Below are 23,216 nucleotides of genomic sequence, written 5' to 3'. Positions count from 1 at the left end.
GATTGCGGCCGCGAAACCTATTAGTCAAGTGGGGCCAGACAATTGGCACACGAAGGCTGATAAATCGACATGTATGGCGGAGGAGTTAGAGGAGATGCGCGAGAGGTGTCAGATTCCCGCGGAGATAGAGTTGAAATTGCCAACGTCGAAGGAGAGGCCATCCGACGCTCGACCGGGGGAGTTTGCCCTCTACGAAGAGGCGCTAAAGGGGGGGTTGAGGTTGCCGCTTCCCCGGATAGTAGTGGACGTGTTGAATTGCTGGAGGTGGCTCCGAGCCAACTGATGCCCAATGCGTGAAAGATTTTATTGACCTGTGCAAGCGCATAGCCGCGGGCGAACGAAGGGGCTGCAATGACGGTGGATGAGTTTTTTGTATGCTACAAGGCTTCGGGCCAGCAAGAGACTTGGGTCATCCTACAAGCGGCGGAAGGGAAGGGTCTGGTGGCGGGGTTACCGTCGTCAGTAAAGGGGTGGAGGCCGCAGTGGTTCTATGTGTCCGCCAACGGGGGAGTAGGAGTGTGCACGGTGTGGAAGGTGCCAACCAAGTCGGTTGAGCCAAGGTTGGAGGCGGAGACAGAGGAAAGGGTGAAAAAGGTGAAGGCATGGAGGGAGAAAAAGGGCGCCAAGTGGGACGACCTTGTTCAGCCCTCAGTCTTGTTTGCCTCAAGGGTGGGCCCTCAGCCGACCGGTGGAGATCTTGCACCGGAAAAACTAGAGGCGAGGAGGAAGAGGCAAGAGGTGGAGGACAGAACCACCTTCGCCAAGCCCGATCAGTATAAAGAGGCGTAGTTAGGCCGCCGCCCAAACCGATCGTGAAGAAACGAGTCCGACCACGCCCCAAGCCGCTGGGGGAGAAGGACCTGAGTAGTTTTGAGCCACGACCACCTCCAGTGGATCCTCTGAAGAAAAAGGGCAAAAAAGAGGTGGAGGCTGTGCTGAAGAAGAAGAATAGAGTAAAGGAAAGGGATGAGGGGCCAGCCTTGAAGAGGATGAATGAGGGGATGGCAGAGAGGACCCCCGAAGTGGAGTTGGAGGGAACAACGAAGGGGATGGAGAGTGCCCTGGGCCCCGAAACATAAGTGGAAGGTGGGGTAACTGGCCCTCAGCAGGGGACAGAACAACAGCCCAAGGGGGGTCCTGTGCCCCAAGGAGAAGGAGAGAGGGCCAGGTTGAAGACCGCCATTTACCACGCTTCAGCAGTGTCCGGCCGACTGGAGGGAGAAGGAGGTGAAGCCAGGACTGCTGCAGATCAGCACTTGGGAGTAGTGGAGAATGCGGCCGTGCATTCGATGGTAAGTTTCATAGAGGCCGAACTGCTAAGGGGGCTGTGCTCGCCCCAAATGGAGGCAACGGCCTTAGCAGAAGCCTTACTGAACAAAGCAGTGCGCGCAAAAGGCGAAGTTGGGCCACTGAAAGCAAAGCTGGAGGAGGTGAAGGCCCAGCTTGAAAGTTTAAGGAGGGAGACCGAGGGCTGGAGGAAAGCCACGCAGAGTGCGTGTGTTAGGGGACTGGAGTATGACCAGAACGCCAAGAAGATGGAGGTGTGAGCGATGGTGCAGGGCTATTTAGCAGACCGTGCTAATTCTGAGCTGCTTGCAACCAAGTTAGAGCTGGAGACGGAACGCCGCAAGGTGGTGTCGCTCGAGTTCTAGTTGGTTGGTGAGCAGAAGAAGCTAGAAGAGGCCCAGAAAGCTTGCACCGTCGCCAATGAAAGGTGGGATGAGGCCATGGTCTGTAATGAAGATTTATGCACTCAGTCGATCAAAGAAAAGGAAGAAGCAGATCAGAAGATCGCTGAGTTAGAGAGGACGCTGGCGAACAAGCGGGCTAGACTGGCGGTTGAGAGGACAGAGATGGAGAAGGCCCTGGCCAGTGAAAGGGCCAAGTCAGTGGCTAAGAAGGTAGGGTTGGAGAAGACCTTGGAAGAGGAGAGGACCAAGTTGGCATCTAAGAGGGCGGCGTATCCCGACCTATGTGTTACAGCGGTAGAGCAGTTGAAGGGGTCCGCTGACTTCCAGATGGCTATTGGCGCCATCGCCAGTAGCTTGGCGAGAGAGGGGGATAGGGGGGCTGGCCCGTCGGGAGCGACCGCTGTAAATAAGAGTGAAGAGGAAGTGATCCAGAGCTTCCAGCGGTTGGACTTCTACAAGCATGAGATGGCTGAGTTTTGGGACAGTGGCTGGAAGACTTTTAAACGTAAAGCAAAAGAGTTGTTCCCAGACTTGGACTTTAGCAATGTGAGAATAGATGAAGACGATGTGGCCCAGACCCCCCTAGATGAGGGGGTTGACGAAGAAGACCTGGCCTCGAGTGAGGATGAATGATTGATGTAAAATTTTTTCGTTTTGCATGTTGTTGTTTGTAAATAAAATTTTTGTTGTTGTTGTTTTTTTTTGGTCGTGTAATTTCTATAGTGAATTTATGTGTAAGTTTGTAAATAAAATACTGAGTTGTGCTTTTTCGTACTGTTGTCTTTATTTCTTGTAGATCTGAAAAGAATGAGAATGGACATTTAAATAAGGCTTGTGTATAAATCGTAGTAAAAGTTGAGAAGTAGGGAGCCAGTCTAACTTGTGAGAAAACCATGACGCAAAGAATGTTAACAATAAAAACGTTGAAATGTAAAGGTCTTAAAGTGTGAAGTTTTAAATCATGCTGTAAGAGTGTTAAGAAATGAAAGATTGGGTTGGGCGACGAGGCGTGTGGATTGTAACGGAATTAAAAATGAAAGTTAAAAATGTAAAGAATGTTAAGAGACGTAAAAGCATGGACCTGGATTTTAACTAAGTATGGCAACTATGCTACAATCATGAAGTTGCAAGAATGGCCTTGGCCGAACTCTTCATTCGTGTTCGGTTTGGCTTGAGCCATAATTAACTCAGTCTGGCTGAGCCCTTTGTGCTCAGTCTGGCCGAGGCTTTAAGTAACTCAGTCTGGCTGAGCCCTTTGTGCTCAGTCTGGCTGAGGCTTCAAGTAACTTAGTCTGGCTGAGCCCTTCGTGTTCAGTCTGGCTGAGGCTTTAAGTAACTCAGTCTAGCTGAGTCCTTCGTGCTCAGTCTGGCTGAGGCTTTAAGTAACTCAGTCTAGCTAAGCTCTTAGTGCTCAGTCTGGCTGAGGCTTTAAGTAACTCAGTCTAGCTAAGCTCTTAGTGCTCAGTCTGGCTGAGGCTTTAAGTTACTCAGTCTAGTTTAGGCTACAAGCAAGGTGTTATTGAAAGCGTAGATTGTCAAAAAGGACAAAAGCAACAACTGACAATAAAGCGTAGCCCACTGATCATTTAAAACATTGTCATTTAAAGCGTAGTCCACTGATCACAAATTTACACCATGTGAGAAAAGGAAAAAAGCATCCAAGTGTGTAGATTTTCAAAAAGAACATACAACAATTGATCAATACAAAAATAGGGCTTTATTGAAAATAACGCTTCAAGTGCTCGGCGTCCCATGGATGGGGGAGATCTCGACCTTCCATGTCTTGAAGTCGGTAAGTGTCTAGACAAGGTCTGGCCTTAACAATGTAAGGTCTCTCCTACTTGGCTGCCAGCTTGCCCTCAGCCGGATTTTTGGTGGCAAGAGTTGCTTCGCGGAAAACAAGGTCCCCCACGGCGAACTCCCTTGGTCGGACTTTGCGGTTGTAGTGTGTTCTCATTTTTTGTTGACATGAGGCCCGCCTGACAGCAGTGGTCTCTCGGAGCTCTTCAATTAGGTCTAAGTCTGCCCAACGCAGTTCTTCAGTTAGTTCTAGATTCGGATGCAGAACCCTCGAGGTAGGTAGAACGATTTCCACTAGGATGACCGCCTCAGCGCCGTATGTTAAGCGAAAGGGGGTCTTCCCAGTGGGGGTTCGGGCGGTAGTGTGGTAGGTGTAGACACCCTATTTTGACCGACCTTAAGACTCAGACGTCATCGATTGAGCGCTCGTTGATAGTACATGTTGTGCTCGTTTCGAGTTTCCTGAATTTTGGCTGAGAGCCTTGCCTTCAGGTCTCTGAACTTTTTGTGCTTTGGCTCGGTTTGCAGACCAGGACTTGTTTCTCTTCCCTGGAGGGAGGGAGTGGTCTGGTAGACCATCTTTTTGTGGTCGTAGACCACTTTTCGTGGTCGTAGACCAGTTTCTGATTTTCAGAGCCTTCGGCCGCGCGCCTTGGCTCGGGACCGCTTAACGTTCTCCGTTTAGCGTGGTTTTTGAACCACACCTTGTTGCCTCTGCCTAGAGGGACATTGTGGTCCAGGAGAGCACTTTTGGTGCCAGTAGACTAGTTTTCGAGGCTTCCGGCTGTGCGGTTTGCCTCCCGAACTTTTGTCTTGCATCCGTTTTGGTTTGTTTTTGGTACAAATCTTGTTTTCCTTGTTTGGAAGGTGGTACAAGGCTGGGAGACTAGTATTTCCCCTTGGAGACCACTTTTCTTCCCGCCAGCTAGTTTTTTGGTCTAGCAACTAGTCTCCTTGGTCTTTGGGCTATCTTTTCTGGTCGGCCACGACACCATTGCATTGTTTTCATGCTCTAGACTCTCTCCCACCATGGCTAACCAGTTTTTGTCTTGGGAGACCACTTATGTTGGTCGGCTGACCACTATAAGTAGCTGGCCGACCACTTCAAGTGGTCAGCTACTTTTTGTCACCTTTTTGGAGAAATTTTCTTCCAGCTGGCATAGCTGGAAGTCACTGAAACTATCCTCCATACACGTGTATAGAGGGATGGCCTTGGACCCTTTGCTTCCTCAAGAAGCTTACACTTTTGTTCTCTATATAAGAGAACCTCCTCCTCCCTCCTCTAGGTTCAGAAAATTTGGCCTTGAGAGATAGATATACATTTGTATTTATATTTCCTTGTTTGTTCTTGTTTTGTGCCTTAAAGTGTCATTTTGTCTCACTTTTGTACACAAACACACACTCAAACACCATCCTTTGGTTGCTGAGGCTTCTTGAGGTTTGTTTTGAAGTTTTTGAACTGGTTTGAGCTCAAAGAAGTTGCTGGAGTTGTAGCTTTAAAGGTGGTCTTCAAGGGTGAACTTTTAACCTTTTAAACCCCAATTTTTGCTTAAGCTTTTAGCCCTACTTCCATGCTGTTTTAGGCTTAACTTCCTACTACAAAAAGTTCTGTTTTTCAGTCCTTGTGAAGTTTGTTTTAGGTCACTTTTGTGTTGGGGGTTGTCTATCCCCTCTTAGGACTTGTTTGGCCTTGCTTTTGTGCCTTCTTTTTGAGCCTTTGGGACCACCTTGTTTTGACCTTCTCACCACTGAAACTCAAAGGAATTTCAGTGGTGGAAGTGGTGTTTTGAGGTCCCAATAAGGAAATGGTCATTCCCTCTCCTTGTGTCTTCAATACTTGTTTCATTAGCCTCATGTGTGAGCATGTTTGTTAAGCTTATGTTGGCCATATCTTAGCATGTATTTGGGATTATTTCAGCATGCCTCAGATCTATTTTGACTTGGTTTGGTCATTCCTTGCATGCCTTATACACTTTTAGTGTAAATGTTACAAACTAGCTTTATGTGCCTCATGTTTGAGCATGTCTTTCTGGCTTGTTTTGGGGCTATCTCAGTAGGTTTTTGGTGTTGTTTTAGCATGCCTTAGATCTATTTTGGGTTGGTTTAGTTGGCTCTTGCATGCCTTATACACTTGTAGTGCAAATTTCATAAACTAATCTTGTATGCTTCATGAAGTAGCATGTCTTTCTAGCTTATGTTGAGTCTAGTTCAGCATATTTTTAGTGATGTTCTACCATGTCATACCTCTGTTAAGGTTTGGTTTGGTTAGCACTTGCATGCTCCATGGACTTGTAGTGCAATTCCATGATTTAGCCTAACATGCATCATGTTTTAACATGTCATTTTAGCATACTTTTGGCTTAACTCCAAGAAACTTTTGTCCATGTTTTACCATGCTCTAGCTCTGATTTGTGTTGTCTTGGTCATGCATGCCATGCTTTGTATAGCTATTGTGTATTTTAGCTTGTTAGCTTTGTGTATTAAGTCCACTAGCATGCTTTACTTGGACTATTTGGATGATTTGGCATCATTTGTTATGTGATTTCAGTTCATGTTTCATGGTCATACACTCATATCTTTCACTTATTCAATGCGTTGGAGGGTTTGCCCATTTATGCCTTAACATGAATCATTGCGTATGCCTTCTTGCCTGAGCGTGCGAGCTATCATTTCAATGTGTTTTTGGGGTTATTTTGCCATGATATAACTCTGATTTTTATTGGTTAAGTTATCTCATGCTCGGTTTTAATAGGTGTAGTGTAATCCACCTTACTTGCCTTGTATGTATTATGCCTTATGCCCTTCACGTTAGCTTGTGTTGGCTTCCTTCCATATATGTTTTAGTATCATTTTGACATGTTCTAGGATTGTTTTGGGTTGCCTTTTCCATATGCTTCATGCTTTGTATAGCTGTAGTGCAATTAGCCTCGCTAGCTTTGTGTTTTGATGACTCATGCATGCTATCTTTGAGCTATTTAGATGATTTGGCATCATTTAATACTTCATTTCAGAGCTTATAGCATGACTATGTTCCCACTTCATTCATGCTTTGAATGCCTTTGAGTATTGTGCATTGTTTCCTTGTTTATGGCTTAGTGTGTATGCATGCATGCCTAGGTCCTTGAGCATCTATCTCAGGATATTTTGGTCTTTGTTTAGACCTATTTGAACTCTGTCTATAATTGGTTCATGCATTTGTGCCATGTATTGCATGCCCCCGTTATAGTCCTCTTTATTAGCTTCATGCTTTAAGAACCTTTGCATGCTATGCTTGCTTTGTTTGAATGATTTGGCATCATTTCTTACCATATTTCAGTGCACTTAGTGTTGTTACACTTCCATGTTTATCACTCCTTGAGCACCCTTGAGGGTTGTGCTCTTAGGCCTACTTGATAGGCCAAGGCATGTGCATGTTTGCCTTGCCCTTTTGTGCCTTTGTTTTGGTGTTATGGCCACTGATTTGGATATGACTGAGGTCTGTCCATTTTGGTTTAAGTCCATTTAGCATTGTGTATGCCATGTTGTTTGCATGCTTATATCACATTGCATTGAGTATGCCATATTATTTATCACATTGTGTATGCCATCATGTTACATTGCATTGAGTATGCGATGTTATTCTTTGCATTGTGTATGCCATGATGTTACATTGCATTGAGTATGCCATGTTATTCTTTGCATTGTGTATGCTATGTAGTTGCATTGTTGTTTGCATGCTTGTCTCTTACATGTTTGCATGCTTAAGCTACATTACATGTTTGCATGCTTTTGTTGCATTTTTGTTTGGAATAGGTGTTAGTCCAAAAACGAGAAAAGATAGACGTTTCATACTTGAAGTGATGAAACGTGCCTCAATTCTCGGTCGCTGACGCTCTTGATCATACATGATAGAGTTTTAGGTTCTGTTTGGTAAACCTCTCAAATTATAGTTTCACCAATTGATTTGAGTGTATTGTTTGTTTTGAGCTTTCAAATCATAATTTTACACTCATTTCTCAAAACTCAATTCAAAACATAATCATTATTTTTCAAAACTTATAACCAAACACATAATTCAAAACTCTTTTGAAAACTCAATTCAAATCAATATTTTAATTTTTTAAATATTTTAATATTTTAAAAATATTTTAATTTTGTTAAGATTTTAAATATGTTACTATTTTTTTAATTTTTTAATTTTTTTGAATATTTTTAAATATTTTAATTTCAAAATATTACGATTTTAATTTTTTAAATTTTAAAATATTTTATAAAAATAAATTCAAACTCTATTTTATAAAAATATTTTTAAATATTTTAATTTTTTTGTTATGTATTTGGTTTTGATTTGAGTGTAGAGTTGTGAAAGTAATATGGAGTTTCGAGTTATGTGTTTGGTTATGACTTTTAAAAATAATTTCTTAATTGAGTTTTGTTTTATGTGTTTAGTTACGATTTGAGTGTAGAGTTGTTTTTAAATTTAAAATATTAACATTTTAAATGATTTAAATTTTTTGAATATTTAAATTATTTAAATTTTTAAGATTTAAATTTTTTGAATATTTATTTTAATTTTTTACTTATTAATTTTTTTAGATTATTTAAATTATTTAAATATTTATGATTTAAATTTTTTGAATATTTATTTTGAAAAAAAATTATTTCCTTTGTAGTATTTTCAATTAAAAAATTGATTAATGTTATTTTCTGTTAATAATAAATTTTTTAATTAAATTTTAAAAAGAGTATGGTTATGAGTGTTGATCAGAATTTTCAAAAGTGTGAAAGTAGTGTATTTTGTTATGAGTTATAACAATTTGAATTAAGTTTTGAAAACTCTTTCCAAAACTCATAACCAAACAAATTTTTTTTACTTCACATGTCAAATCAAACTTTCAAAATTCAATTCTATACTCAATTCAAAACACAATTCAACACTCTATTAAGAAATCATAACCAAACAAATTTTTTACACTCAAATCATAATTTCACAACTCATAAACTCAAAATACAACTCATATTCTCAAATCATATTTACAAAACTATACCAAACGCAATCTTAGGCTTTATGTGTTTATTTGCGCATTCATTTCATATTGAATTGTGCAATTTCGCCTCTCGGCCATCATGCATTGAAATGCGCGATTGGTGGCCCGAGGGTCGAGAACCACACCCCCTTGAGCTTATGAAATGATAGGGAGGGTAGTTGTGCACACATATCTTGCAAACACATTGCCATGCCCTTTCTTGTTCTCTGTTGCAGAAAACTGGAGTTTGGCAGCAACAACTGGTCGGCCAGCCAGAAAAACTAGTTAGCCGATCATTGTTTCTGGTTCACAGCAAGGATAGGTGGTCGGCCATGGCTGGTGACACCCCTAGGTGGTCGGCTATCCTCCCACAGGTTCCCATGGTGGAGTTTAAGCTTTCTGGAACTTGGTGCAAGGTTCTGAGAACAATTACAAACAGAGGCAAGTTGGGGCATCGCGTTGGATTTCCGAACGAGGCGACCGGACATGCATACACTCTTCTCCCTCTGAAGCTTCTGTTTTACTGCTTTACTTAGCTAATTTGCTTAGCTAGTTTATGCTTTGGTTTTGTACCTATTTAGTTAATGCGTTTAACTATTCAATTTGTGTTGTAATAGCTTAATTAGTTAGCTTGTTAGTTAATTAATTTTGTTTGTAATAATTATTTTAATTAGCTTAGATTAGCTAGTTAGTTTCTTATTCGGACCCTCCTGCGAGAGGGCGTATTGTTGTAATAAGCGTGCGTGTGTGTGATGCATGTCTTCTAACCGCCATTTCTTTCTCCCTTTTACTTAACCGCTTACGATAGTTAGTTTTAGGGCATGTTTCATTTAGCATACCTTATGTCTGCATGCGTGCATCCATTCATCTGTATTGCATGCACCGAGCTCGGCGCAACATACTAACTGCATTGTATTTTCAGTACATTTACTTGAATACGTGTTCAACAGCATGTTATCAAGTTACATTTCACATGACATTCTAGAATAGCCGAGCCTATTTTAGTTGCATTCTTGCATGTGTTACATTAGTCATCTTAACATGAACTACGATCATGCATGATTTCTAACTAGTTCTTTGTTTTGGCTCGGAGTACACTGTGAGTATTTACGCTTTAGCATACTGTATGTGTGTTATTGACTACCATATTAAGCATGCTTACCATGAGGCTAATTGCTTATTTGATTAACTGCCTGAATGCCTGTGGGTGAAGGTTGGATTACCTGAATTGGAACAATTCATCAAATCCTCGATTTGGCCTACTTACGAGTAGCAAACTTCAAACCGTTTTCACAAACGAATATGCATTGTTTTGTTCCAAATTAGGCGATCTAGCCTATACTTGTATGTTGTTCGCATTACGTAGTAAGATTAGCTAATTAACCGGAATAAGAACACATGTATTTTCAAAAACAAAATATCATGCTTAGTACAGGCTGATCTTTGATCGGGCGAGCGAGGGTGCTCATTGCATGACCTTCCCCTCTCGTACCCAAGTTCCCGAGCCGAGGCAACTTTGGTGATGACGGACACGTGGCCTTAGACACGAGTTAGGGTTTCCTAAATCTCCAAAATAAAACATTTAGATGGCGACTCTGTATCTGGCAAAACAGTCCATGTTTGGCACTTCTTTATGAAAATCAGTTTTCCAAAACGATTTGCTGGATTTGGACTCTTTGGTGATTTATCGGTCTTACATCGCATATTGTAAGATTAGATTCAAAACTGTGACATGAGTCCGAACTTGTAGTATCTTAGAACAAAACGAGATCTATGCCTCGCAGCGCGGATATCGGAGAGTTCCCGGGGCACGTCTACAGTAGGCCCATAGTACGTTTAGTAATTCCTTAGCCCAGAGTCCCTTAGTAGCTTCCAACTTACTTTTGATGATCTTTAGAAAAGAACGGTTGGTAACCTCAGCTTGGTCGTTGGCTTGGGGATGACCTGGGGAAGAGAAACATGATTGGATTTGAAGTTCTGCACATAATTTCCTGAACTTGGCATTGTCGAATTGTTTGCTGTTGTCAGAGATGATGGCATGAGGGATGCCAAATCGGCACACGATCGACTGCCAGATGAATCTGGTTGTGTTCCGCTCGGTAATTGTGGCGAGGGGTTCCACCTCCATCCATTTAGTGAAGTAATCAATAGCGACGATTGCGAATTTGGTTTGGCCTCGGCCGGTGGGCAATGGGCCAACTAAGTCGATCCCCCATTTGGCGAATGGGTAAGGACTGCAAAGTGTGATCAGTTTTGTAAGAGGAGCATGTGGGATGTTGGCAAAGCGTTGGCACTTATCACATTTAAGCACAAATTCAGTGGCATCTTGATTGAGAGTAGGCCAGAAGTAACCGGTGCGAAGTATTTTGTGGACTAGTAACTTGGCACCCGAATGATTACCACATACACCCTTGTGGATTTCCCTCATCACGTAGGTCGCTTGAGCAGGATTGAGGCATCTCAGGTATGGGTGTAAAAGGCCACGTTTGTACAAGAGGCCGCTGATAAGAATGTAGTTGGACGACTGGGCCCTGACTTTGGCGGCCTGGTGTTTGTCAGCAGGCAATTCCCCATTTGTCAAAAATAGCAGGATATCTGCCGCCCATGGAATAGGTTCATTTTGGAGGAAATGGACTTGTTGCTGTTGTGGGGAAATAGCAGGGTGGGCCAGGTATTCAAGGTAGATGCCATGGTTGAGGTCTGACTGGTCAGCATAAGCTAATTCAGCCATTTCATCTGCCTTGGAGTTTTTCGTCCAAGGGATGTGCTTGATGTGGAAAGTGTTGAAGATGCGAGCAAGGGGGAGTGCAATATCCCTGTAAGCTCGCATTGTGTCTTCCTTGGCATCGAATTCCCCCGTAATTTGTCCGACAATGAGCTGGGAATTGCTGAACACCTAGATTTGGCTGACACCAATGTCTCTAGCTAGGCGGAGACCTGCTATCAATGCCTCATATTCGGCCTCATTATTGCTTGCGTCGAACAAGAAACGGGGAGCACTCTTGAAATAACTAGCCTCGAGGGCAGTGAGGATGAGACCAGCCCCGCTGCCTTCTTTGAGGGATGATCCGTCGATGTTGAGGGTCCAAGAGTGGGGGTCTTCTGCCTCAGTGTGGGATTGCGGGGGCGGGGGGGGGTCGTGGTTGGAGTGGGATTAGTGAATTCCATGATAAAATCGACAACGGCCTGCCATTTGATCGCCGCTCGAGGTTGGTAGGAGATGTCAAATTGGCTGAGCTCGACTGACCATTGCATAAGTTTGCCGGATCGCTCTGGTTGTTGCATTATCTTCTTCAAAGGTTGGTCAGTGAGGACCACTATGGAGTGGGTTTGGAAGTAAGAACGGAGTCGTCTTGAGGCGGTGACCTAGGCCAAGGACATTTTTTCTAGCAATGGATAGTTCTGTTCTGCGCCTCTGAGAGCCCGGCTAATGTAACAAACTGGGCGTTGTACTGAACCGTCCTCCCTGATGAGGGCTGCACTGACTGCGATGCTCGATACGGCTAAATAGAGAAAAATGGGCTCTCCCGTGAGCGCCTGGGAGAGTAAGGGGAGTTAGCCATGCACTGCTTCAATTGTTGGAAAGCCTCTTCGGATTCGTTCGTCCACTCGAAAGCCTGTCGAAGAACTTTGAAGAAGGGGAGGCACTTGTCCGTTGCGCGGGAAATAAAGCGGTTGAGGGCGGCGACTCTGCCAGTAAGCCTCTGAACCTCCTTAACCGTTCTGGGTGACTGCATTTCTATTAAGGCCTTGATCTTTTCGGGGTTAGCCTCGATACCCCGCTGGCTGACCATAAAACTCAAGAACTTCCTAGATCCTACGCTGGAGGCGTATTTCTCCGGATTGAGCTTCATTTGATACTTTCGTAGGGTGCCGAAGGTCTCTCACAGGTTGGCCAGATGATCAGAGGAGAGTTTGCTCTTAACTAGCATGTCATCAACGTATACTTCCATGTTCCGGCTATCTAATGATAAAAGACGGCGTTGACCAACCGTTGGTAAGTTGCTCCGGCATTTTTCAACCCAAATGGCATGACACGATAATGGTAGGTTTCCCGATCGGTGATGAAAGAGGTGTGTTCCTGGTCAGACGGATGCATCAAAATTTGGTTGTACCTAGAGAAGACGTCCATGAAGCTGAGCATTTGATGACCGGCTGTGGCGTCGACAAGCAGATCTATGCGAGGAAGGGGATAACTATCTTTGGGGCAAACTCGATTGAGGTTGGAGTAATCGACGCAGAGTCGCCATTTACTGTTGTTTTTACGGACTAAGACCACATTCGACAGCCACCTGGGGTGGTCCACATTCTTGACAAACTGTGCCTCCAGTAGCTTATCTACCTCAGAGGCAATAAGAGCATTGCATTCCGGGTGGAAGATGCGCTGTTTCTGGCGGAAGGGTCGGAAATGGGGTTCGATACTCAAATGACGAGTGATGAAGGAAGGATCGATACCTGGCATATCAGAATGGGTCCAGGCAAACACATCATTGTGTTCAGTCAGAAGGGTTGTAAGATTGGCCTTGGCTTGAGGGGATAGTTGGCTGCCGATCTTGGCTGTTTTTGTCGGGTTGGTAGGATCAATGAGGGCCTCGACAAGCTCTTCCACTGGTTTCCCTCTGACCAGCTCGTCTTCATCTCTGACGTCGAGTCCTTCAATGATCATAGCCTCCTTTAGCTTGACCTCTTTAAGTGAAGCAACGTAACATTCTCTGGCCACAGTCTGCTCTCCCCTCGTCGTGCTGACACCAAGGTCGGTGGAAAATTTGATGGCAAAATGGAAAGTGGATGTGACAGCTTGGAAAGCATTTAGAGTGGTGCGGCCGAGGATAATGTTGTAAGTAGAGGGACAATCGACGACGAGAAAAGTGAGCAACTTTGTGGTCTGCCGCGGGTATTCTTCGATTGTGATGAGAATGTCGATGGAGCCTATGGAGGTCACCTGATCTCCAGTAAAACCGACCAATGGGGTTTGAAGAGGGGACAGACTTTCTTCCTCGACCTTGAGCTGGCGAAAGGCATTTAGGAAGATGATGTCTGAAGAATTGTCGTTGTCGACGAGAACCCGTCTGACTTTGTAAATGGAGATGAGGGCAGAGATGACGATGGGGTTGTCATGGGGGTAACGAATTCCTGTGCAGTCGGCCTCCGTAAAGGTGATGGGCTCCAACCACTGCTTGGGCTATTTGGAAGGGCGGTCCAATGTGGTATTTTCTTTATCTGAGCCTTGCCTTATTTTTTTGAGTTCTGCCCACTGAGCCGAGCGAGATGGTCCTCTACAAACAAGCCCGCCAGTAATAACTCTGATCTCTCCAACAGGGGGGGCATGGTTGCCTTGTGCCCGGGGTTGCTATGGAGGCCTATCACGACCTTGGTTAAGTTGTGCGAGTTGTCGAGGAGGGGTGTGCTGGTGGTTGTTTCTGATAGGTTCAGTCATTTGCCTTTGCTGAGGGCGGGCTTCCGTGAACCGACTGAGACGTCCCTGACGTATTAAGACCTCAACTTGGTCTTTGAGGTTAACACACTCCTCCGTATTATGGCCATGGTCCTGATGAAAGCGGTAGCATTTGGACTGGTCTCGCCGGTTGGAAGGAGACCGTGACGGTTGGGGCCATTTTAAGGGATAATCTCGTTGGATCTGGTTCAGGACTTGTTCTATGGGGGAATTGAGGGGTGTGTATCGTTCGAACCGGCCGGGCGGTCGGGTTGGCGCCGATCGGTCTGCTCGATTTGGTCGGTCGGTATACTGAGGTGTTTGGTGAGTGTACTGGGTGTTTCTGGTTTCGGAGTCCTTTCTCTTATCTCTGGAGGTTGGGTTTTTGGCTGTAGGATCTTTGTCTAGCTAGGGAATGTTCGACGTTCATGTATTTTTGGGCTTTGGAAAGTAGGGTTGCCATGGAGGTCGGGGGGTTTTTGGAGAGGAAAAAAAGGAAATCAGATGATCGTAGACCGGCCATGAAAGCCATGAGAATGACCTTGTCGTCATTTTTCGCTACCTGCAAGGCTTCGGTGTTGAAATGGGTGATGAAGCTGCGCAGCGACTTCCCCTCGGTCTGACGAATGTTGAGGAGCTGGGTTGCTGGACGTCGCTGGCACTGGGCACCAATGAAATGGCTGAGAAATGAGTCACTTAGGTGCTGGAACGTGGAGACAAAGTCTGTTTGCAGTTGACTAAACCAGAGTCGAGCCGACCCCTTAAGTGTTACGGGGAAAGCCCGACACATGATCTTGTCAGGGAATGCATGAAGGACCATGAGGGTCCTGTAAGTTTCCAGATGGTCGACCGGGTCCGTTGTGCCGTCGAAAGAGTCGAGCGAGGGCATTTTGAACTTAGGAGGTAAGGGTTTGTCCTTGATAAAGGCAACGAATGGTGAGTTGGCTGTGGTAAAAGGTTTATTCTGTATGTTCTGCATGACTCCTTGGAGGTGGAGCTTCATGGCTCGGAGTTCTGCATCCCAGAGAGAAACGTTGTCACCACCGGAATGCAACGGAGGCTGGACACTACTGGCCTCTCCCTCGGGAGTAGGTGCCTGGACCGATGGATGTGGGGCCCGGAGTGACGAGTTCATATCTGGGGGAGGGGGTCGCAAGCTTTCCAAGTTTGGTGGGTAGGGTTGTTGGATGGGATGGCTCGGGGCTCGTTCTTGGTTGGGTGGGATATCTTGAGGTGGAGAAAGAGGGATGAGAAGGTCTCTTTGAAGCAAAACATTGATCAGGGCTTGGTTTTGCTTTACTAAGCGGTTGATGCTGTTGGTAAGTTCTGTGAAGTACTGCGGCGGGTTGTTTAGATTGGGAGGGTCGGCTTGGTGGTCGGCAACATTGTGGTGAGAAACCATGGATCTAGTTGTGACCATCCACCTTGGTGGGTGGCAGGAAGGGGGTTATTGGGAAGGGGTCCCCGGCGAGAATGAGCACAACTGGCGCGCGGAGCAAAAGGATTCCCACAGACGACGCCAACTGATGATACAGCGTATTCCAGATGGAACGGGTCGGATTGATCCACGCTTCCCAAACCGGTGCCCGAGGTACCAAGCCTACAGAGAGACCTGCACAAGAGTTCAACGGGAAACGGGGAGTCCCCTTGCGAACCCTCCGACGAGCAAGTTAGAAAGAGAGATGGAATGTAGAGATAGACTAGTGATAGAAAAGCTTAACTCTTTCCTTGTCTTCGATGCCTGCTTGTATCCTCTGCTAATCATTTCGTTGTCCCTTTCGACCTGTCACTTTGGCTGAAAGTCTATGCTCTAGCTTACCTTGTTCATGGTGAGACCGTTCTATCCCGACGAGGAAGGGTTATCGCAATAAATGCTGCAGGAAAACTCATTAATGGCTAATGTGTGGTGCAATAACTTTGCAGGATCTTTGTCTGCTGATGTGGGTGGTTCTCTACTTGCCAAGTGTTTAGATGTCATTGGTGTTTGGTGTAACGCTGGGTTTCACGAGTATTGGGTATTAGTATTTGAATCATGGATTGGACCTTAGGTGGTGGGCCATATCCTTTATGGGCTTACCCATGTCAGATTCCATGCCAAAGCAGATAGAGCTTACACTAAGCAAAGGAAAAATGAGCAAAAAGGCACACATGTAAGGCTAAAATAGCATCAAAGATATGATCAAAACAAGATCCTAACCCGTACTGCAAGGCAGAAGCGATCATAAGAGATCAACACTAGGGCTAGTCAGAGATACCACAAAAGCTTTCTCCCAGAGAAGATAAGCTACCAATAACACACCCATGGAGTCTAAACAAACAAACAAACAAACTGAAAAAAAAAAAAATGTAAACAGCAAACAGCAAACCGAAGCCATAGATCTGGAGGGTGAGAGTTATCAGATCTGGTGGAGGATGGTCGCGGTGTGGTGATGGTGGCTGCTGCGACGAGAGAAGGCGAAGGGTGGTATAAATCTAGAAGGAGGGAGAAAGTTAGCAGATTTGGTGGAGGATGGTCGTGGCGTGGTGATGGTGGCTTCTGCAGAGAGAAATGGCGAAGGGTTGTAGAATCGGCGTCGAGAAATGGTAGATCTTGCTCCGGCTTGGAGGGAGAGGAGGAGAAAACTCAAAAAATCCACCCTAAGGGGAAAAAAACACCTCAAAAAGAGGAAGAGATTGGAAAAAAAGAACTCCCAAAGATTATTTTGCAGAAAGTAGAAGAAAAAATAGGGGAGAGAGGAGGGAGGTGGCCGGAGGAAGGCCGAAACCCCCCTCCCCGTCTCAAGCGGCACACTTTCTGAAAAAATCCTAAGAGAGAAAAACTTAGAGAGAGAGAAAAACTTTGGAAAAGTGCATATGAAAGGTTTGCTTCTGCTTCTGGACCCTTCCAATTGTATAACCAATTACTACTCTCTAATTTTGTCTTGTAATCGAGATTCTTGTTAATGACAATTTAAAGCCCGTTTGTTTAAGGAAATTATTATGAATAAGGTGAGATTTATGTTAAATTTGGAAATATATTATTTTAATAATTTTTTAGTTAAAATATAAGATAAAAGAAGTTAGTATATTAGGATAAATTTTTAATTTTTTATGAAAAAATATACAAAAAGCAGAAGAAATTTTTTTTGTATAGTTTGTTAATTTTTTTAAAATTATTTTTTAATGATTTTTTAACTTTTAAGCTAAAATTAATGTTTTCAAACGAGATCTAAGTGAATTGGGTGATGGAATTACTAGTGTAATAATATTAAGTTGAATATTTAAGATAAATTATATTTATTTATGTACTAGATATTAATTAATTGAAATTAAATTTATGAAATTATGTAAAAATCTTTATTATATAGAAAGTGGTTTCGTTATTATTGTAGCAAGGGGCAAATTTTTCACCTCTAATCTCATGAGATTTGTATTTTAATACTATCTCCCACTAAGATTGCTGGTCTCTTCATTGAAAGCATTTCATAATCCTATGAGGCTTTTAATTACATATCAATTTTTCAAAATAAACATAATTTTTGTAAACCCAACTCACTGCCAATCCAATCCCCTCATCTTTTGTTCAAAAACAAATATGGCGAAAGGATTCTCAATAAACAATGTAAAATTTTAAATATTTGTAATTTGTAATATTTAATATATTTCTTTTATATTTCAAAATATTAGTACACAAATTTTTAACACTATTTGATAGAAAATTATTGAAATTCCTTAAATGTCTCTTTTAATTGTTGTAAGTCTCTAATATTCTCAAATTTGAGGACTTAATGTATTTTTTAAGATTCCAAGATAGATTAGTGTAATTTACTCAATTATTTATATCATTATCTAGCAATTCGAAGACTTAAGTACTTATACCATATGAAAAAATTCTAAATACTTCCATAATATCATGAGTCATTATGAAATATATATTCACTAATGAGAAATATCATTCATCACTTAATTATTTAATAAATGTAATTTAACATATTTCGTCTATAAAACTTGTTCTTAGGTGATTGAATTGAAGTTATGAGTTGATTACAATTTTTATCCTTATAATTTGATTCAAATTTTAATTTAGTCCATATAGTTTTAATTTAAATAATTTAATTTCTACACATTAAGTCTAATTTTTTAATTTTATCTCTTTGTCCAAATTTTCGTTAATTTTTCTACATGCACATGTACACCTTAGGAAACTAACAATAATAATTGAAGAGACTGACAAGTATCTCAAAATTTTTAATTTTAACATCCAATTTAAAAGACCAAACTAAAATTAGATTTAAAATAATAGTATTATTCTGACCCAATGATAGAGACCACTAATATTTAAGAGCCGCAGATTGTAATATTTTATGTGGATGAGGTATGTTGTGATTGTAATATGTAGATAACGTATGTAATAATTGTAATATTCTAAAATTTCAAACTTTTTTTTTAATGAGGCATGCAGTGATTGTAATACTTTTTTAAGTCATTGAATGTAATATTTTTTTTTGAGGAAATGCACAAGTTAAATTATGTTAAAAATTTATAAAATTTTAAACCACCAAACCGATTTGTGTTCATACGCCAATCCGCTCGATCCACATCCGCCGAATTTTGGATGCGGATTGATTTTCTCCAATCCGCCAATCTGATGGACGGATGGCGGATTGAAGGTTTTGTGGTCACAATCGACCCGTGCCCAACCCTACTTTTATACATCGCAATATCTTAAAAATGAATTTAAAAATAGACTTTTATATCATTTTATTTGAAAATATAAAAACTAAAATATTCAATTTAAAACAATAAAACCAAAATAAAACTTGAATCAAATTACAATGAATAAAAATGTAATTAATCCTAAATAACACTAGATGATAGTTTGGAACTAGTGGTGAATATGAAACACGGTAAACAGTAATTATTTGGTAGTTTTCTATTATTACTTCATGCTATTCATTATTTAATATTTGCCGAGTTATTTTTCAAAAACTCAATAAAAAGTACTTCATCCCATATTTCAACCAATAAATATGCATTTGGGATACCACATGAATTTGTCGCAATCGCAAAAAATAATTTCTCGCTATAAAACACTTCAAAGAAAGAAAAAAAAAAAAAGAAAGAGAGAGAGAAACACTATATGCTTCTTACAATTTAAGAAAAAAAATAACATAATTTCATATTTTCTGAGTTATAATTAAAAAAAATGTCATAATCAAAATCATATAAGGCATAATCAAATATTTTATAAGTTATAATTAAAATAAAAAGTTAATCATTTACATTGACACCCCCTTGAGCTTTGGTCCAATTACTACCCACCCCCTGACGTTTTAGAAAATACATTTTCACTCATGTGGTTAATAGTTTCATTTCACAAACCCCTTACTTATATAAAAGGTAACAACTCCTAATAAAAAAAAAAAGAAAAAGAAATTACATTAAAAAACAAAGTAAAGGAAAGGGAAAAAAAAAGAAAAGAGTAAAGCAAAGCAAAGCAAAAAAAGAGAGAGTGCATGAGTTCAATATTTTCATTTCATCTAAATAATTACAATGACAAGGGATTAGTGTAATTTCTCAAACATCATGGGGTGATATGTATTAAATCCAAACTTCAGAAGGTGTAAGTGTAATTTATCCTAAAAAAATATATAATATAATTAGAAGTGTATATGATGTTCCTTACCAGAGGTATCTATAGTAGTTTTTTTTTTTTTTTTAAAAAAAAATGCTTAGGTAGCGATTGGTAACGTTTACGTTTTTTTGTTTATGTTTACAAAAATTTTAGGGCAAATTACACTAGCCGTCCCTATAGTTTGGGACTCGTGTCACTATAGTCCCTGACTTTTCAGTTGTGACATATTTGACTCTGAATTTTGAATCTTGTTTCAAATAAGGACAATTGAACATACTATTACTTAATTTCAAGGGCAAAATTATCAATTTGATAAAATATAAACTAATTTGACAAAAATAAATGTCGAAAAAATATATTAAAAATTTTAAAAATTGTTTCTACCCACCAAAGATAAAATTATGTAAAATTGATATAAATTAATAAAAATTACATGATTAATTTTTAAAAATTAATTTTACATGATTATCATCCAAATACATAATAAAAATTAATTTGGTAAAAATAAAATATATGTCTAAAAGATTTATCAATTTTATATAATTTTATATTTAGTAGGTAGAAATAATTTTAAAAAATACAAAAATAATTTTTTGACATTTATTTTTGTCAAATTAATTTATATTTTATCAAATTGACGAATTTGCCCTTAAAAAATTCAATAGTGTCTTCAATTATCCTTATTTGGAACAAGATTCAAAACTCAGGGTCAAATGTGTCACAATTGAAAAGTCATGAACCAAAGTGACACAAACTCCAAACTATAGGGACTGTTGGTTTAATTCACCCAAAATTTTATAAACTGGTTTTTGTTTATTTTTAGAAAAACATAAATTACAAATGCGTTTGGTTTGAATAAAATATTTAAAAAAATTTAAAAACATAAACTAAAAAATATGTTTGTTCAGACCTAAAATATTTATTTTTATTTTTATTATTTATGACAATGAGATCACACACATTATAATTGAAAAAAAAAATTTAATTGGAAAAAAAATATTTGAAAAAAAAATTAATGGAAAAAAAATATTTGAAAAAAAAATTATTTAAAAAAAAAAATTTGAAAAAAAAATTTGAAAACTGAAAACGTAAACTCATTTTTTGAGTTTACGTTTTTTCTTCAAATTTATAAACTGAGACAATCATTTATAAATTAAAAAAATTATCAAACAAGTTTTTATGACAATTTTTTAAATTTTTATAAATATAAACTAAAAACTGAAAATGAAATAGTTACCAAACAAACCCTTAACAATACTCATCGCATGCTACAACTAGTGGGTCTGGGTCTGGATCTGAGTTTGGATCCGGATCCGGGACGACTCAATCACTAGTTTGATCTCCAAGCATCTTAAAAGATGACTCCCACATGATGCCTCCTGTTGGACTTCATATAAACTAAGAGCTTGTTTTCGGTGCATCAAAATAATATATTTTTTGTGTGGCACATGATAAGGTTTATAGGATGTTTCCGTAACAAAGACCTCATTTGGAAATAAGTTTTTTTTTAATAATTTTTTAATTTTTAAGTTAAAATATGAAGTAAAAAAATTATTGTTTAGGATGATTTTTTAATTTTTTATGAAAAGATATATAAAAAATAGAGAGAAAAAAAATATTTAACTTTTTAGTATAAGTTATTAATTTTTAAATTTTTTACAGTGATTTTTTGACTTTTAAATTAAAAATAATGTTACCAAACAAAACTTAAATCTTTCTTATAAAATGTGTTAAATTTGGCTGGTAATAAGTTATTTCAAATCAAATTTGGCTTTTTCGGTGGAATGTGATGAAGTTTATTGAGCCTCCGTTTGGGAAGTGGGTTGGCTTTTTGGCTTTTTGACTTTTTTGGCTATTTTAGCCTAGGCTAAAAAGCTTGGTTTGGGAAGGGCTTTTTGGCTTTTTGGCTTTTTTGGTTTTTTTTGTGAGAGAAGAGTGTAATGATTATGGGTTGGATGTGATGTTTTGTTTGTTATGGCTAAAATAGCCTATTTTGTTTTTTGTGGCTAAAATAGCCAAAAAAGCCCAACCAACTTCTTCCCAAACGGATTATCTTAAAATTAAGTTAAATCTAATAAATTAAGCCCAACCAACTTCTTCCTATAAATTAAGTTAAATCTAATTAACAATGGATTATCTTAAAATCAGAGTTTACAAATATTATGATGTCTCAAATGAAATGTCATTTTTTTTTATTAAAAAAAAAAATTCAATCATGCACGGGTTAGTGGTGGGACCATACCAGCATGCAACGTGTACAATGAGAGCGTCATTTACGGAAATTGTCAAGATGCCTCCTGCCACATGGGATGCCAGTGGTCCGATAATCGCCTATTCTCTTATTTAAAGATAAAACAAGTGAGAGAGAGAGAGAGAGAGAGAGAGAGAGAGAGAGAGTGAGAGAGAGGCTTGTCCATTGCATCATTATTGCCTGGATTACACTCAAGTTACGTAACTAGTTACCATTAAAAAATAGTTTTTTAATATACAACCACTCCTTTTGGTCTAGTTTTTTTAAATTTTTTTAATTTTTGTATTTAATAAAATTTATTTATATTATAATGAAAAAATTACTTTTTAAATACATATAATTCAAATATATTTAAAAAGTTAAATATTTTTAAAAAAATTTAGGAATTTTTTGTATTAAATACAAAAATATCAACATATACTTATTTTTTATTTTATAATTTTTTCACAAATATTTTAATTTTTAAGTATATTTATATTTTATTTTTTAAAGTAGAAGAAGTGTGTTTAGATTAAGTGAATAAAAAAAAAAATTCATTAAAGACAAAAACAGACATGAAAAATTAAAACTAAAAAAATTAAATAACTTAAAAAATTCTATCTCTAACTTTGAGAGCTTCTTTCTCTACACTCTTCTCGCCTTAGGGTTTAGGCGTGAGCGACGGCTGGAGTGGGGCAAAGGGTTTTCCGCTGGCCTCTTGCTTCTTCTCCCTCCTCCTACCCCTCTCTCTCTCTCTCTCTCTCTCTCTTTCATGCTTTCTACACAATAACTTGGAAGCTTTGGGCTTTTCACCATCTCCCTCTTTTGTGAAGTGTTTATCTCCCTTTGCTTCAACTCCGATCGTGGCCTTTACGGATCTACCGCCTCTCTTCTCCTCCGATCCGCTCCGACATCGCCTCCATGTTCTGCGCCTTATGTTTTGGCCACCATCACCACCTACTTGCCTCCTCTTTCCGTTGGATCTACTGCCCCTCCCTCAAATCTGCCGCTATCATTCCGCTCCAAGCGGATCCGTCACTGCCATTGCCTCGAGTTATGGGTTTTGAGGGTTTGTATTTTGTTTTTTTGTTTTGTTGTGTTATTAACTTACCCACACAGTTTAGATATACTTTATGTATTTATCTTAGACTTAGACCTCGTTTGGGAACAGGCTAATTTAGTAACTTTTTGGTTATTTGGCTAAAAAGGTAGGTAAAAAAAACTTGTATGTTTGGGATGACTTTTTGGCTTATTACGAAAAGATGTGCAAAAAGTAGAGAGAAAAGAGAATCTTTGACTTTTTGGTATGAGTTGTTGGCTTTTTGACTAATTTAGTAACTTTTTGGCTAATTGACTAAAAAAGTAAGTCCCCAAACAGGGCCTTATTCTAGTGTTGAGCTTTTATAATTGACCCTGCTTTGCAGTATGAATGTTATGACTA

Source organism: Camellia sinensis, chromosome 8 (genome assembly GCF_055761805.1).
Source record: "Camellia sinensis isolate YWXY chromosome 8, ASM5576180v1, whole genome shotgun sequence".
Lineage (NCBI taxonomy): Eukaryota > Viridiplantae > Streptophyta > Magnoliopsida > Ericales > Theaceae > Camellia > Camellia sinensis.
Note: the sequence above shows the minus strand (reverse complement) of the source record.